This window comes from Penaeus vannamei, chromosome 21 (genome assembly GCF_042767895.1).
Source record: "Penaeus vannamei isolate JL-2024 chromosome 21, ASM4276789v1, whole genome shotgun sequence".
Classification (NCBI taxonomy): Eukaryota; Metazoa; Arthropoda; class Malacostraca; order Decapoda; family Penaeidae; genus Penaeus; species Penaeus vannamei.
Genome location: NC_091569.1, coordinates 12864709 through 12881348, shown reverse-complemented (window position 1 = coordinate 12881348; position 16640 = coordinate 12864709). Strand labels below are relative to the sequence as shown.

Genomic DNA, 16640 nt, shown 5'->3' with positions numbered 1-16640 from the left:
GAGAGAGAGAGAGAGGGGGGGAGGGAGGGAGGGAGGGAGAGAGAGAGGGAGGGAGGGAGGGAGGGAGGGAGATAGAGAGAGAGAGAGAAAGGGAGGGGGGATAGGGAGAGCGAGCGCGAGTGTTATAAACGAAATCTACTTTCAACACTACAAAACATAACGTACCTCACTCACTCATTTTTATTGCAAATATTTGCATTTCCTCTTCAAACTGCGACCATTTCCTAAACAATCCATTTCCTATAGACACTGCAATAGCCCCCCCTTTTTTTACCGTCCTTTTTGTCCCTCCACACTACAGCAATTTCCCTTCCAAAGACCCTCGCTCCCTGCCGCACCGCCGTCGCCTCTCGCAACGCCCATTTCAATCAGTTTGCTCCATTCCCCCGACAACGCGATCCCCAGCTTAAGTTTTCCCGATTTATTAATTTCGGGCAAGATGGAGCTGCTGCGATTTTTTTTCTCTTTTTAAATTGGTTGCATTTCTTCTTCTGTGTGATTTGTTGTTTGTTTTCGTCGTGGGATTCTTGTTTGTGGTATGTTTTTTCCTTGCATTTAGGTACTTTTCCCTAGAGTTGGGCGTTTCTTACCTGCATTTTTGGTAATTTTCCCCCCATATTTAGGCATTTCTTCCCTGCATTCTGAAACCTTTTTTGTACTCACACATTTCTTCCTTATCTTCAAGTGTTCTTCCCTGCAGCTTGACTGTTTCTCCCCCGCGCTCAGTATTTCTTCCCTAGCAACGTATGCATTTCCGCTGGTGCATTCGGCGCTTTATTTCCCTAACACAATAACCGCCTGTCCCCGTCGCTTGGCTGTCACCGCCCGACCCGCCCTTTCTAAGGAAGCATTAAAAAGGAAGTATTGACACCCTCTCACCCTCATTTACGTCGATGTGATAAAGAAACAAACAAAAAAAGAAAAGAAAAACAATTATAACACTTCTGACTCGTTTTCGCTAATGAGAGGGAAAAAAGAGAGGTAGAAGAGAGGAGAGAGAGAAAGGAGGGGGGGATTTCAGAGAGAGGAAATCAACCAAATAACCTTCGCCTTCTTCACTAATGGGAATCCGCGGGAAAAAGTAAAGAAAAAAAGGAAATTGCACTCCATCCTCGCGAAGCACCTTGTTCCCAGGCCGTGAGAAAGAGAGGCGGGGATCTTGGAGGGCAGTGAAGATGCTATCGAGTGTACCGCCTTAAAATCGCGCGTGGAGGCTGCGACGCCTTCTGCACGCCATTCAGGAAGCTGCGGGAAGTCCAAGATGCGGCATCCTGGATCTTAATCATCATTCATGATCATGGACAACATTGGCCGCAATCCTTGTAGGAGTTATCGAGTCCTCCCAAGTCCTGAGATGTGCCAAGATATTCGCCATCTTCGCGCCAGCCCTCTCGTGGGTTTGGCACTCTCCCCCCCTCCCCCCTTCCCCCTTCCACGTGAGGCTGATGGCACAAACACTGGTCGTCCTCTTGAGAGACTACTTTGCTATGCCAACTTTCCTGATATGACAATCCTGGCTTAGACGTCCTGCTCCTTCACGGCGGCGCTGGACGTGAAGGATAGACAATGGCTGATGATCGATAGTGCGGGGGAAGGGTATATATTGGTGCCAAAACTTAATTTCTGTATCGGTTTCAAAGTTACTGAACGCTATAACTCCCCCCCCCCCTCTTTCAGCATCAACCCCGACCCCCCACCCCTTCTTCAACCTCCCCGCCTCCTCCAACAAAGCCTCCCTCCATGTCTAACTCTAACCGCGCCCCTTCACCCTCTCTCCCTTCCCTCCCTTTCACCTTTCCCCTTCCCCCTTCTCCCCCCTCTTCCCCCCTTGCCCTGACACCCAGCGCCCGTCCCGGCAGACGGCGGATCCAGGAATTCAACCCAATAACTTGGCTTCCTCCGCGAAACATTTCCATTTTGATAGCAGCTTCGGCGATGCACCTCCGCCGCGGCCAAGGTACAGTAGGCCGGCGCGGTTATGAGTACCCCGAGTGCCCCAGTGGCACACCAGGGCCACATCGGTGTGCCATGACTGCGCCGCCAATCGTCAGATATGAAACGCGAGCATAATTTCTTTTGAGACTTCCGAGCCAATATCGCCGCCTCCTTTGACTCCGCGAATTTTACTTTGTAACTCCGGAGACTTCGTCGCTTACAGACCCCGCCAATCCTATCAGCAACCCTTTGTGAATTCTCTCATTCTCCCTTCGCCATTACTCTCTCTTTCTGTGTAAGAGTGAGTGAGTGAGTGAGTGAGTGTGTGTGTGTGTGTGTGTGTGTGTGTGTGTGTGTGTGTGTGTGTGTGTGTGTGTGCGTGCGTGCGTGCGTGCGTGCGTGTGCGTGCGTGCGTGTGCGTGCGTGCGTGTGCGTGCGTGTGTGTGCGTGCGTGCTTGTGCGTGCGTGCGTGTGTGTGTGTGAGGTGTGGGTGTGCGTGCGTGTGCGTGTATGTGTGAGGTATGCGTAAGCGTGTGCGTGCGTGGGTGCGTCTGTCGGTCACTCGCCCTTCCTTCCGCGCTTGAATGCGCCCATTCAAGAGACTTAAAAAAGAAAAGAAAAGAAAAATATTCCACCAATCGTGTTTCTTCTTTTTCTCTTGTAATTCACATCATCAGCATATTCAGCAGAACATTTTTCGTGTCTCTTTATATCTGTACTTCCCCCGATGATTTTTTAAAAATCTTTTAAATACATCTCTAATAATCATTCTCATTGATTTTTTTTGTCTTATTGTCTTTTATTCCTATTTCAAAACCCCTCGCGTTCGCCTCGCCTCGCCACCGCGTTCGCCCCGCCGTAATTTCCCCGTTTCTGTTTTTTCGGGGCAGGCTTCATTATCTCTTTTCTTTTCATTCTCATTAGCGCTCTCCCTTCCTCCCTTTCTCTCCCTTGTTTGCACAGTCTCTTCGCCTTTCTTTTCATTGTTCTTCTCCTTTCTGTTATTTCCGCGACATTTCTCTTTTCTTTTCTTGTATTGCGTTTTTACCTCTGTTTGGTTCCCATTTTTCATTCATTCCCTCTCCTTTCTTTCTCATTTTCTGTCTTCTTTCTTTTCCTTCCTTTCTTTCTCTCTTTTCTTTCTTTCCTTCCTCCCCTCCGGCTCTTGGCCTTAGTATTCTCATTCTCATTCTCAGACTCATTTTCACTCTCAATCATTCATTCACTCGCTCTCCCCTCACTCCCTCCCCCCTCATCAAACCCGTCTCAGCCGGTGTCTGTATCTTCCTCGCTCCCTAAACTTTCCCGCATTTTTCACCCTCCACTTTCTTTTGGCTTTCAATAGCCCCCTGGCTTTGTCCTCGTCTCTCCCTCATTCCCCTCTTCTTTGCCCACAACCTTCGCGAGGAAGCTCCCTGTGGCGGCACTTTCTCTCCCTCCTCTCTCCCACCCCCTCTCCCTCTTCCCCCGTCCTCCCTTCCTGCCTCTTTTCCCTTTCCCTCCCTGCCGCCCGTCCCTTTCTCTCCCTGTCTATATTAACCCAAATGACCTGGTATCAGCGCGCTCATTAATCGAGACGCAGCCCGAGTGGCCCCGCGGCGACACCTGGCGGCAGAGTTTTCACAAAGCAAATTCTAAATTCCTTTGCATGTCTCCTCTGAAGCACCGAAGGATATGGCGCCCATTCGGTGTGCAAGGGCTTTTCGGTGCGGTGTTTGTGCATGTGCGTGTATGTGCGTTTATGCACGCAGTGTTTGTTGTGCATGTGCTTGCGTCTTCATGTGTATGTGTTTGTCCATGTACATGTGTGTATGCGTGCGTGCGTGTGTGTGCGTAAGTCAGCGCGTAAGTATGCAGGTGCGTATCCCATCGCGTGTGCTCGATAGAAACGCGCGTAAGAGTGTAAACACGCAACTGCAAGAGAAACTCGTGTCGAGCGCCGAGTCAAGAATCACTGATGACAGTTTAAGCTAAGTCAAAAAATCGCCCTTATGCCCGAGCACAGCTTTAAGGAGCGAACCGCGGGCCTACCACGGTTCGTTACAGCTGATGATGAAAGTAACAGCAGCTGTGGCTAAGCCTAATGGCTGCCACTTTTAGCCACGATGGTTTCAGCGGATGAAAGAGGAACAACCATCGACCCTGAAGCGTCTAGGCCTTCAGACATCCCAGGGAAAACAGCGTGCGAAAGGAAACAAGAGAAAAAAAAGATAAATGGAGTGCGAGTAGAAACTGAAAATCCTAAATTCCGTGCAGGTACGCTGGACAAAAAAATACCTTAATCCCATTATACAGACGCTAGGGAAAATGGGCACTTCATCCGTCTCCCCGCGCTGCCGCTCCCCTCCTCCCCACCCACCTACACCTCCCCTCCACCCCTCCCCTCCTCTCCACCCACCTGCACCTCCCCTCCACCCCTCCCCTCCCGTCCTCCTCCCCACCCACCTACACCTCCCTCCACCCCCTCCTCCCTCCCGTCCTCATCCTCAACTACTCCTCCCCTCCTCTCCACCCACCTGCACCTCCTCCTCCCCTCCCATCCTCATCCTCAACTCCCCTCCCTCCACCCCTATCCTTCTCTCAGGACCACACTAACCATAACACCTCTCCCCTCATTCCCCAAGCTCCTACACCGATAACATAGTTTTTTTTTAATCCACCATTTAAGGTTGCAGATATCCTTTAGTAATCTAACAAAAAACGAATCTCTATGTCCTCCCTCCCTCCTCTCTCTCTCTCTCTCTCTCTCTCTCTCTCCCCTCTCTCTCGCTCTCTCTCTCCCTCTCTCTCTCTCTCTCTCTCTCTCTCTCTCTCTCTCTCTCTCTCTCTCTCTCTCTCTCTCTCTCTCTCTCTCTCTCTCCCTCCCCCCCCCTTTGTGAGCATGTTCTTTTCAGATATCGAAAAAAGTCCGCTCTCACTTGTTCCGCTATCTGTTCGTTCCCGTCAGGTCCTTTGCAAACTCATTAATGACTTGTTGCAAACTTTTGTTGTCAATCTTATCAACCAAAGCCTCTTCAGCAGCCACGCTCGCGATATATCCCCCGCATCCCGCCTGCGTTCACTCGGCGTCCTATCTTTATGCATTGTCTTATCCTTCTCCAGCCCGATTGCTCTTCTGTCTCAGCAACATGTTTCGATTCCTTATCTCGACCTATCCTTCTCTCGGCCAATCCTCTCGTTCCTGTCTCGTTCGTAATTCTTATTGTCGCTCTTTTACTCATACGCTCAGTATCATCCATTTTCTACTCGCTGCTCTCTTTCTCTGCTCTTTTTTTCCTCCTCCTATTATCTTTTAGTCCCCTCTCTTTCTTTCTCCATTCTCTCTTCTCCCCCTCCTCCTCCTTCTCCAACCTCCCTCTTCCCCTTCTTCCTTCTTCTCCCAACTCCCACCTCCACCTCCATCTCGTCCCACCTCCCTCCTCCCCCTCCTCCTCCTTCTCCCACCTCCCTCTTCCAACTCCTTCTCCCTCCTCCCACCTCCACCTCCCTCCTCCTCCTTCTCTCTCTAGGAGCTATCAAGTGGTATATTCACCTGTCCGTAATTCCGCCTATTGTGCAGTTTAAGTGATTTGATTAGTCGAGATCTCATTATGATATATGACGAGCCCAGGGATGAGGCGAGGGGGAGCGGGGAGGAAGAGGGAGGAGGATGGATCGGACGGAAGATGGGTGAGAGTGGTGAGAGGGAGGGGGGGGAAGTGGAGGATGGGTGAGAGTGGTGGAGGTGGGGGGGACGGAAGGGGAGGGGAGGGGAAGAGGAGGAAGGGTGAAAGGGATGGCCGGGGAGATGAAGGGAGGAGGGAGCGAGGGTGAAGCGAGGGCAGTTGTTGATGATGGAGCTCCGAAGAGGTTAGAAGTGGCAGGCAAGATTGTATTTAGGCTGAAGGTGAGCTACAGCGGCAGGCAGAGACGCAGCGCCATGTAGTGCCTGTTTTGGGGAAAGGCAGGGCGTAGGAGAGGAGGGGAAATAGGTGAAAAAGGTGAAGATTGAGGAAGGAAGGGGAAGGAGGTGAAGGAAGGGATGAAAGGGCGAAGGAGGGGAAGAAGGGGAAGGAATAGAAGAAAGGGGAAGTAAAGGAAGATAAAGAGGAGAAAGTGGAGAATAACGAGGGGAATAAGGGAAAGGCGGAGAAAGTGGAGAAGAACGAAGGGAATGAGGAAAAGGGGAGAGAAGGAGAAAGACGGTAAGAGATGATGGAGGAAGATGCGGGGGCAGCATTTGATGATGTAGGAAGTTGGAAGTGACAAGACAGATCGTATTTAGGCAGAAGGGAGCGACAGCAGCAGACAGGCAGAGAACGCAGTGTCATGTAGTGTCAGTTGGCGGGAGCAGCTTGAGCGTGGTGTTGTGCAGGCTATGTAGCATGTTGTCGAAACACACTGGTTGAAAGGCAGGAGATGAGATACGACGCTAGTTAAAGGTGAGGAGGTGCACAAAGGGCCTGAAATGCGCTCCAACGGCATTCAAAGCGATCCGCTCACAGCAAATATAGCGGCAGGCATAAAGTGGAGGGCATAAATTGCCAGCCAGGAAGTGGAGGAAATGCAATATTAGCCATGAAGTGGAGGAGAGACAGCGGCAATTATGAGGTGGATGATATACAACGGCGGTCATGGAGTGGAGCAGAGGCAGTGACAGTCGTGAAGCGGATAAAACAGCAACCACAAGGCCACACAACGCCAGTGCCAGAGTGCCAGTCCCGGCGAACAACAAGCCGAGAGGAGGCCGGCCATACAGGTGATAGCGGTCGCCACTCGCAGGTGGTCTCAGGTGGACGTCAGAGGCCACGACCAGCAAGGTAGCTTTAAACTGGCTGATTAGGGAACGGTGAGTCAGAAGTGGCAGTTTGGTTGATGAAAGATCCGGCCTGGAAATTGAAGTCACACCATGACATCAGACGTATTATACCGAACAAGTCTATTGGAGCGATGGGACCGAGACTCGAATCAAGGAAGAGATAGGACTTCAAAATAGGAAAGTTTCTGGGAGGATCAAAACATTTCCTTTCGTAATTTTTGTGACAAGTTTTTTTTTTCCTTTTTTTTACTTATCGCCCTCAGGAATTTCGACAAACGACATGCGCGCAGTAAGCCGGTCATAGTGGCAAAATAGGAAATACAGAAAGAGTAATGTAGCAAATCGTGATACAAATTTGATACAGAAACGGCGGGGTTGTTGCACCCATTCTCTTAATTTCCCCTCTGCCATCTCCTTCCGCCCCCCCCCCCTCCCCCCGCGCCTCCATTTTTTTTTTTATTTGAAAGCCTTCCCACACAACGCCAGCACGCTACTCACCTGTCCCACAACCCCGTCATACACTCATAACAACCCTTGCACTCACTCAGTCACTCACCCATTCACACACTCACTCACTCATTCAACTTACTCAACTTACTCACTCGCTCACATACTCCCTCCCTCACACACTCCCTCACACACACATAAATGTAAACGGAGCGGGATAGACAGATATATAGATAGATGGAAACGGACAGAGAGATCGAGAGCTTGCTTTTAGGTATCCGCCCACGGACATAATCACCAACCAATAATCCCATTTGCGGGCGTCCCAAAGCCCAACGTACAGGCCACGGGAGACTCACCACTCACAGCTACCCCCCCACCCCCCAAAAAATCGCGTCATTAGGGCTCTCTCGGAGGTAACATCTTCCGCCATTTTATTTAAGCGAAACAACGCTGGATGACTCGTCATGCGCGCGCGCGCGCGAGAGAGAGAGAGTGTGTGTGTTGAGCGGCGGGGTCAAACTAGAGGCGCCCGAGGAAAATGAAAGAGATAGAGAAAGAAAAAAGAGAGAAGAAAAAGATGAAGTAGAAAAAATAGCAAGAACATGGGGATTATCAAAAGAAGGAGGGAGAGGAGGTGAAGAAGGAAATAAGAAGGGAGAGAGGATACAGGAAATGATTTTTTTTTTTTAATGGGACAGACAAAAAGAGGAGAAAGAGAAAGGGAAGTAGGGGTGCACAGAGATGACGAAAACTGCGAATGAAAGATGGGTAGAAGGAAGGGGGGAAATGGCGCACATCAACAAACGGGGACTTGAGGATAAGCTGGTACACTTGGCTGGAGGGAGGAGGGAGGAGAGGAAGCGCGAGAACAGCCCAACAAATAATAAGGGGAAAGCACAAAGGGAGAGGCAACAGCAGGGTGAGAGGTGGGCTTTGTACGGCCGCATGTACAAAGGATGAGGTAATGAGGGAGTTAAGAGAAAGAGACTCCGAGAAGTGATTTCAGAAGGGTGGGGGCGGTAGAAGGGAGGGAGGGAGGGAGGGAGGGAGAGGAGGAAGAAAAGGAATGAAAAAGAGTTCGAAATGAAGAAATGAAATGAAAAGCCTTGAATAGGCAAGTACGCTCGAGTGAAGAAGGGAAAGGAGGAAACAGAAGAAACGAGAGAGAGAGAGAGAGAGAGAGAGAGAGAGAGAGAGAGAGAGAGAGAGAGAGAGAGAGAGAGAGAGAGAGAGAAAGGGAGAGAGAGAGAGAGAGAGAAATCAAGAACGATGCTACGAGAGAGCGAAAGAGAGGAACACACACGCACTCCCCGATGGAAAACGGAGCGCGGGGAGTGGGGAAAGGGGAAAGGGGAAAGGGAGGGGGAGGGGAGGGAGACTCGCACTCGAAAGAAACGACCGGGAGGGGAGATCTTAACATGTATGAGACAGAAAGCGTCGTATACAGCAGAGGGCAGACAGATAAAGAGTGCATAACCATAGATATGTAAGCTAAGGTGGGGAGAGAAGCAATGGAATGGAAGACGAGGAAGAGAAAAAGAGAAGAGAAAGGGAGAGGGGAGAATCGTGGGATGGTGATGAGAGAGAGAGAGACGAGAGGAGAACAGAGGGACATGGAAGGAATGCGCGCATGCGTGTGCAAGTGTGCCCCTTCCCTTTGAGGGTGAGAGCTTGGAGGGAGGGAGGTAAAGGGAGGGAGGGAGGTAGAGGGAGAAGGGAGGGAGGTAGAGAGAGAAGGGAGGGAGGTAGAGAGAGAAGGGAGGGAGGTAGAGAGAGAAGGGAGGGACGGGAGGGAGGGAGGAGAAAGAGAGAGAGAAAGGGAAAGAAAGAGAAAGAGAAAGAAAGAGAGAGAAAGAGAAAGAGAGAGAGAGAAAGAGAAAGAGAGAGAGATAAAGAGAAGGAGAGAGAGAGAGATAAAGAGGAGAGAGAGAGAGAGAGAGAGAAGAGAGAGAAAGACCCGCGCGTGGAGAGAACCGCCCACAAAACCCCGCCGCCGTACGTCACAGTGTTAAAACCGGCATACTTAATCCGGCGCCCACGGCATCCGCGTGACAGATCGCTTGCACTGTTCACTTACTCTCGCATTTATGACGCTTATGAATCACTCCGCCGACGTACAACAGCAGCATTCAACAAAGGGCGGCGCGAACAGTCCATAATTCTCGACAGCAGGTTCCGTTCCCGATGCGCCAGGACAGGGCGAGCAAAGGTGGCCTAACGCGGGTGCCTGGCGACGGGCGTGAAAACCTATCACCGTATGATAATGCACTGCGGGTTATAACGTGGGCGCTGAACGAGTAACGGCCCTGATTATAACAATTTGCGCCATTATAATAGTGAAATAATGATGTACTGGACCGCGCGCCCTGATGCAGAAAGCGGGCGTGGAGTGGCAAGCGATAATGCACACACGGCAGCACAACAGCATGTAATGTCGCATCATTACATCGGGACACGAACCTACGCACACGCATCTACTTTTACACATGTACACAAATACACACAGATACACATGTACACAAATACTGACACATAAACCCCATACACATACCAAGAAGCGTTCATATACCCACTGATACGCACATGTCCACTGGCAAACACACTGACAAGCGCACAAATTACCAAAAAACCGTCACACATACACAAACACGCGCACACAGTGACCCACTGACACGCACACATACACTACCAGACACACTGACACTCACACGCGCCCGTCCACATATAATCCGCTCATACGCCCATCCGCTCGAGGCCGGTGGTACAAAGTAATAGCGCAGGATACGCACACCCAAAGAGAAGAGAAAAGAAAAATCGATAAAACAACAAAAATAAAATCATCGGTAATGATAATGATTCTGAAAGGTAATGAATGCTGATTTGAAAAAAAAAACATGGAGAGAAACAAAAAGGATCAGGCGAACAACAGCCCAAATAACAGCCGCCAAATTATCTATAACTCTTTAAGGGCGTGGGACGAGAGCCCCCTCCCCCCCACACACACACACACAAATCGAAACACGAGAACCAAATAACCCTCAGGAAACTATCCATGGCTCTTTAGAGGAGAGAAGTAGAGTGCCAAAATACCAGACAAGAAAATATCTACACCTATTTAGGGGGAGACTATCCCGAACCAAAAGAGCCTACACCAGGAGAGAGAGCGAGAGCGAGAGCGAGAGAGAGAGAGAGAGAGAGAGAGAGAGAGAGAGAGAGAGAGAGAGAGAGAGAGAGAGAGAGAGAGAGAGAGAGAGAGAGAGAGAGAGAGAGAGAGAGAGAGAGAGAGAGAGAAAGAGAAAGAGAAAGAGAAAGAGAAAGAGAAAGAGAAAGAGAAAGAGAAAGAGAAAGAGAAAGAGAAAGAGAGAGCGAGCGTGTGTGTGTCAGCAAAATATCCGCAACTCTATCCAACGCTGATCCGAGGCGCCGCGGAGGCACATAAACAAACAAGCAAGCAAGCAAGCAAGCAGGCAGGGTTCGGCGTGGGAGGAGCGTCACCGTCAAATTCCAATTCCAATCTCATTATCTCTCACCTGGAATCTGCCCGGTGGATCATGACAAATTAATTATGAAGCTTGCATTACACCCCAGCATTATGGTGATGGACAGTACTTAACAACACCGCGAAGACGATGGTGATTCTATTATGATTGATGGCAGCGAGAGACGAGGGCGGTGGCTAATGGAAAGAACAATGACGATGATCAAATACGAAAAGGGAGCTGATGACGAGTGATGAAAAAAGGATGATGATTATGGAGATGATGACGACATACAAAATAACACGATGACAACGTTGAGTAATAAAAAGAAGGGTGATGATGACGATAATGATGATCATGAAGACGATTCCGATGACGATGAATAATGAAAAAGGTGCCGATGACAGTGGTGCTTCATAGAAACTTAACATTGATTAGGATTTATTCCAAATCTACCTTCAAACCCTCACCACACTAGAAGGAACAAGACTGCTGAAAAGAATCGAGAAGATGAAGAAAAAGAAGAAAGAGGAGGAGAAAGGGAAGGAGGAGGAGCAGAAGAAAAAGGAGAATAAGAAAAAGAAGTAGAATAAGAATAAGAAAAATGAATAAGAATAAGAAAAAAGACACCTCAACATCATCTCACACACACATACATACATACATACACAAAAAAAAACACGCCAACAATCTCACGCGGACCTTAAAATACAGTAGTTAATTAGTCACAATGGCTAATTATCCAGGCAGCTTTAATCTCCCGCCCCACCACGGTAATTATTCTCTCGTTGCTGTCGGTCGATCACCAAGAATATCACGGTGGAGTCGACGGCTCGAGGCGCGCGGGGCGGGAGTGGCCGATAAGAACGGGAAATGGAGGAGGAGGAGGAGGAGGAGGAGGAGGAGGAGAAGAAGAAGAAGAAGAAGAAGAAGAAGAAGAAGAAGAAGAAGAAGAAGAAGAAGAAGAAGAAGAAGAAGAAGAAGAAGAAGAAGAAGAAGAAGAAGAAGAAGAAGAAGGAGAAGGAGAAGGAGAAGGAGAAGGAGAAGGAGAAGAAGAAGAAGAAGAAGAAGAAGAAGAAGAAGAAGAAGAGGAGGAGGAAGAAGAAGAAGAAGAAGAAGAAGAAGAAGAAGAAGAAGAAGAAGAAGAAGAAGAAGAAGAAGAAGAAGAAGAAGAAGAAGAAGAAGAAGAAGAGGAGGAGGAAAAGAAGAAGAAGAAGAAGAAGAAGAAGAAGAAGGAGAAGGAGGAGGAGAGAGGGAGCTGAGGGGGTGGAGGGAACAGTGGCGAAGAAGAGAGATAGAGTGGAGGGTGGAAGGCAGGGTGGGAGTTAGAAGGGAGGCAAGAGTATAGAGGCATGAGGGGGGGAAGGGGGAAGATAATGGAGAGGGAGGGAAGAAGAAAAAGGGGAGTCAGAGTTTGGGAGAGAGTGACGGGGGGGGGGGGGGAGCTAGGGGAGAGGGTGGAGGGGGAAATGAGAATGGGTAGAGAAGGGTGAACGGAAGGGAAGGGAGGGAAAGGATGAGATGGAAAAGAAGTGTGTGGGGAAGGGGAGGGAGCAGTCAAGCAACACAAGAAGGAAAAAATTAAGGTAGGTCAGGAAAAAGCAAAATTTTGCACCGGAATAATTCCAACATTTCCTGTTATTTCAACAATTTCCATCACAAATCAACCCTTAAAACAAAGAAACACATACACAATAATTACAATAACAATAACAACAACAACATATAAAATAAACAAATAAATAATTGAAAATCGCGACCCTCCGACCCCTCCGCCCCAACTTTCTTAAAAAAAATCTTGTTCCCCTTCCCAAAAGACATATCTCCTCGGCGGGCCACGGGAAAGCAAAATCAATTACGAGGCCTAATCACATACGAATCGAAGCTGTCAATCACCCGTCAGAGCTCATTCACTCCCCCCTCCTCCTCCTTACCACGCCCCTCTCCCCAATGCCTCACCCCTCTCCAACACCCTATCTGTCCCCTTTCCCAACACCCCTCCCCTCCCATCCCCCTCCCCAACGCCCTCCATTCCCGCCCCCCCCCCCTCAACCAGCGTAATGGACGATGCTAAGATCCCGGAGAGACTGTCACGCGGCGCGGCCAAGGAACGGCCAAATCCCGCCAAGAAGCGAAACTTATGGATCCTTGACTGGAAGGAATCGCCGGCGAGATGGCCCGGGAGGCACGCAAAGAGGCGGACAAAGCTTTTCGAAGGGTACGGACAAGGATACCCGGGCTGAGCAGGGTACAAATGACAGGATACAAACCACAGGGTACACGCGACAGGGTACAAACGGCAGAATACAAGCGACAGGATACAAATCACGGAGTACAAACGAAAGGGTACAAACCACAGGGTACAAACGGAGGGAGGTGGCAGGGTATCTCAAAAAAGGCAGAAAGGGACACGGAAGGACGAAATAAAGGTGCAGGGAAAGGGCACTTTTTTGCGAGGGGAGGGGGCAGGGGGCAAAGAGGGCGCGCGTGGCAGGGTGAAACGGATGGACGGCGAGCAGAGCGATTGGCTGTTCTGCTATGGAGGAAAAATGGGTCCATTAAAACAAATTATGGAGATGGGAGAGTTCGGGAGTTGCGATAAAATTGTGACTTCTTACAGTAGCGAGATCGAGTTGCGGGAAGAGGTAATCACGGCTTCGGGAATGGGACGAGAAATAGGAAGAAATCAGAGAGAAAGAGAGAGAAAAAGGGAGAGCTAATGTCTGAGGGACAAAAAGAAGAAAGATGCTAATGAAGAAATTATCGATAAAAAATACGGCTATGTAGTAAAAAAATATCCCAAGAATGTAAGAAAAAATATATAAACATAAAATTAAACCTTTACACAAAGAAAAAACGAACACCAAAATATAGACAAAAAAGCAAACAAAATAATGAAAAATAAAATACACGAAGATAACCTCCCGTCGGAGCGATTCGGCCGCAGGAAACGCGCGTCCGACGAAGCAAGACCTCCCGGCAGCGACTTGAACGCGTCGGTCCCGCCCACAAGCGGAGCTCCGCCGTCCGTTCCCGGGAAGCGGCGGCCATTAGCAGCCAGATAACCGGATTAAATTGACAGAAAGTGGCTTCCAACAGCACAATGAGCATCGGATGAACAGAGCATAAATGATCGAGGCAACATGTCAAGGGATAAAGCCCTTAATGTGTCCACCTCCCTCCTCCTCCGCCTTCCCTCCTCCCCCTCAAATCCCACGGGCGCCCCCTGCCCCCCACCCCCCTGGCGGCCGCATTACGTGCATATGATACCTGCATGACCCCAGAATTAGGGGAAATCACCTCATCATTCCAGATTAACCTTCTTTGTCGGTGTGATTCGGGCGACTGCGGCCACTAATTGTGTTCGCGGTATTGATAAACCTGCGAGAAGGGGAGGGGGAAATGGGGCGAGGGGGAATAATGGGGGAGGGTAGGGGGAAATAAGGCGAAGGGGAGGGGAAAATGGGGGGACGGGGAGTGAGAAAAAGGGTGAGGGGAAATGGGAGGGACGGGGACGGGGAAGAGGGGGGACGATAAAATACCGGCGGAAGGGAATATAAGTGGAGGGGAACTGTCGCAAAAGAACGAGCGATCTTACTCTCCCCAAAGTTCTTGGTTCACCCCTTTCCCTCGCGACGCCCACGCTGCCATTCGATCCCCTAATTTAAACCCTCTTCGGCCTCCGCCTCCTCTTTCTCCCTCTCCCCTTACCCTACCACACCTACCCTCTCTTTTCACAACTCCTACCCCCCCCCCCACTCCCCACTCCTTCTCATCTTCTCTCACTAACCTTTATTCCCCCTCCTCTTCCCCTCTCCCTACACCTTATCCCCTATACCCGTACCATCTACCCTTCCCCCTTACCCACCCTCCCCTCACCTCATTCCACATACACTTCCTTCTCCCTCTCCCTCTCCCCCTTCCCCACTCTCCCCTCACCTCATTCCACATACCCTTCTCCCCCTCTTCCCTTATGTCCTGTGTGGCACAGTGGTAGCGTCCTCGTCTAGCAATCTTCTTGACCCGCGATCGAATCCGACGCCGCCAGTGGATGGGAACCCCGGCCATCCCTTGCGCACACATGGTAATTAAAAGCAAGGGACACAGACAGCCTGTCACACCGAGAATAACCGTTGTAAAAATGAAATTAAACTAAATTAGTCTATAATTATCTATCTTCTTTCATACCTCCCCTATCCTTCCTCCCCGTCCCTCCGCCCTCACCCCTACCGCCTTCCCCTACTCTACCCCATTCTCGTCCCCTTTGACCTTCCCCTCACCCTTACCCCCTCCCCTCTCGCGTTCCCTTATCCAAAACGCTCATCCTTAGGAGCAAGGAGGTTCCAAGCAGTCCCCAAGGAGATCCCCCAAGGAGCCCAGAGGATTAGCATGCGGGATAGGATCGGATCCGCGATGAATAAGTAATCCTTCCCCTTTTTCTATCGCTCGAAGATGAGACCCGATGCCACCTCCGGATTTTTTGTGTGAATACTAACGTCTAACTTTCCGCGTCCGCGCCTCCTTGTAGGGTGGGGGGAAGGAGGAGGAGGAGGAGGAGGAGGAGGAGGAGGAGGAGGAGGAGGAGAAGGAGGAGGAGGAGGAGGAGGAGGAGGAACGGGGTCGAAGGATGAAGATGGAGATCGGGAAAGGAGGAGGAGGAGGAGGAGGAGAAGATGGAGAGAAGGAGGAGGAGGAGATGACTGTTGTAAAAGTGGAGATGAGGAGGGGAGCAGAAGAACATAAGGAGAGCGTAAGGAGAGAGCAAGATCGCCTCCCTACCGCAGCCTCCGCGTCTGGCAAGAGATCTGTCAGTCTGCAAGTCTATTAATCTATTGTGCATCAGTTTTTAATTAACTTACGAGGATGGCTTGATTATACGCCGGCACAGAAACGCCATTTAGAATCTTAGAACCCCAACATGGCCCATCAATATGATCCCACTTAATTATTCAGGATTATTACGATCTAACTGATGTCCTAATGGGATGGGCTCGGGACCGATTATGGGCGTACACATAAACACGCGCTGTGTGTAGACGCTGGGGGATAATTATAGATACAGATAAACACACACACGAAAAGACAGACAGACAGACACACACACACACACACACACACACACACACACACACATACACACACAGATAGATCAATGGATAGATGCAGATAAGATTGAAAGATAGAGATAAGATGGATAGATACAGATAAGATGGATACTATGTCGGAAATAGATGGATGTATATAAATAATGCATTTAACTATAATCGACATATTTACATCATCGCTTTGAATGGAAAAAAAGCAATTGACTTAGTTCCCGACTCATCAAATTCAGCTTCCGCTCAGTCTGCGCTTCCCTCCGCTATCGTTCGCAGCACCGCATCGCCAAACAGTTCCCCAACACCGACATCTACACAATGCCACCCTCTCTCCCCCATTTTCCTTGTCTCGTCGACGCCTATTAATTACATCAACTGGCGATGACACTTGATAACAGACGTCCCGGTAATGCTACCCCTCTACCTAGGACTTATTCAACTGCCGAGAGAAATGAATAAAGATTTGGCCTTTCGACGCCACAACAGATGCTCTACAACACCACCTTTTCTCCTTCCCTTCGAGGCCGAGGACAAAAGCCTCGAGTCTCACCTGCGGACGACGCGCCTCGACCACCTCACTCGGCCACGCCATTCTCCCCCCTGAGAGGCCTTCCCCGCCGTCGGCACACTCAGGAGGCCCGAGGAGAACTAACTTTGTCTCTGTCTCTCTCTGTCTCTCTTGCTTTCTTGCTGTCTCTGGCTGTCTGTCTTTCTCTCTCTCTGTCTCTCCGTGGCGTCGGTCCCCATCGCAGAAGGGCGTCACGTCTGCATGACTCATTACTGCCAGATGGGCCCAGATAATCACGGGAATCTCGCCCGCAACCACAAACTTACAGCCTTAAACACTGTCATCCACGCCGACACAAACGCCGTTCCGTC

The 16640-nt window shown here is 49.9% G+C and overlaps 1 protein-coding gene across 1 annotated transcript in view; it reads right to left on the bottom strand.

Moving 5' to 3' along the window:
• The window catches only part of Lar (tyrosine-protein phosphatase Lar), a gene marked incomplete in the record, with an annotated part of 1013982 nt that overhangs the window by 518078 nt on the left and 479264 nt on the right, over positions 1-16640 (bottom strand).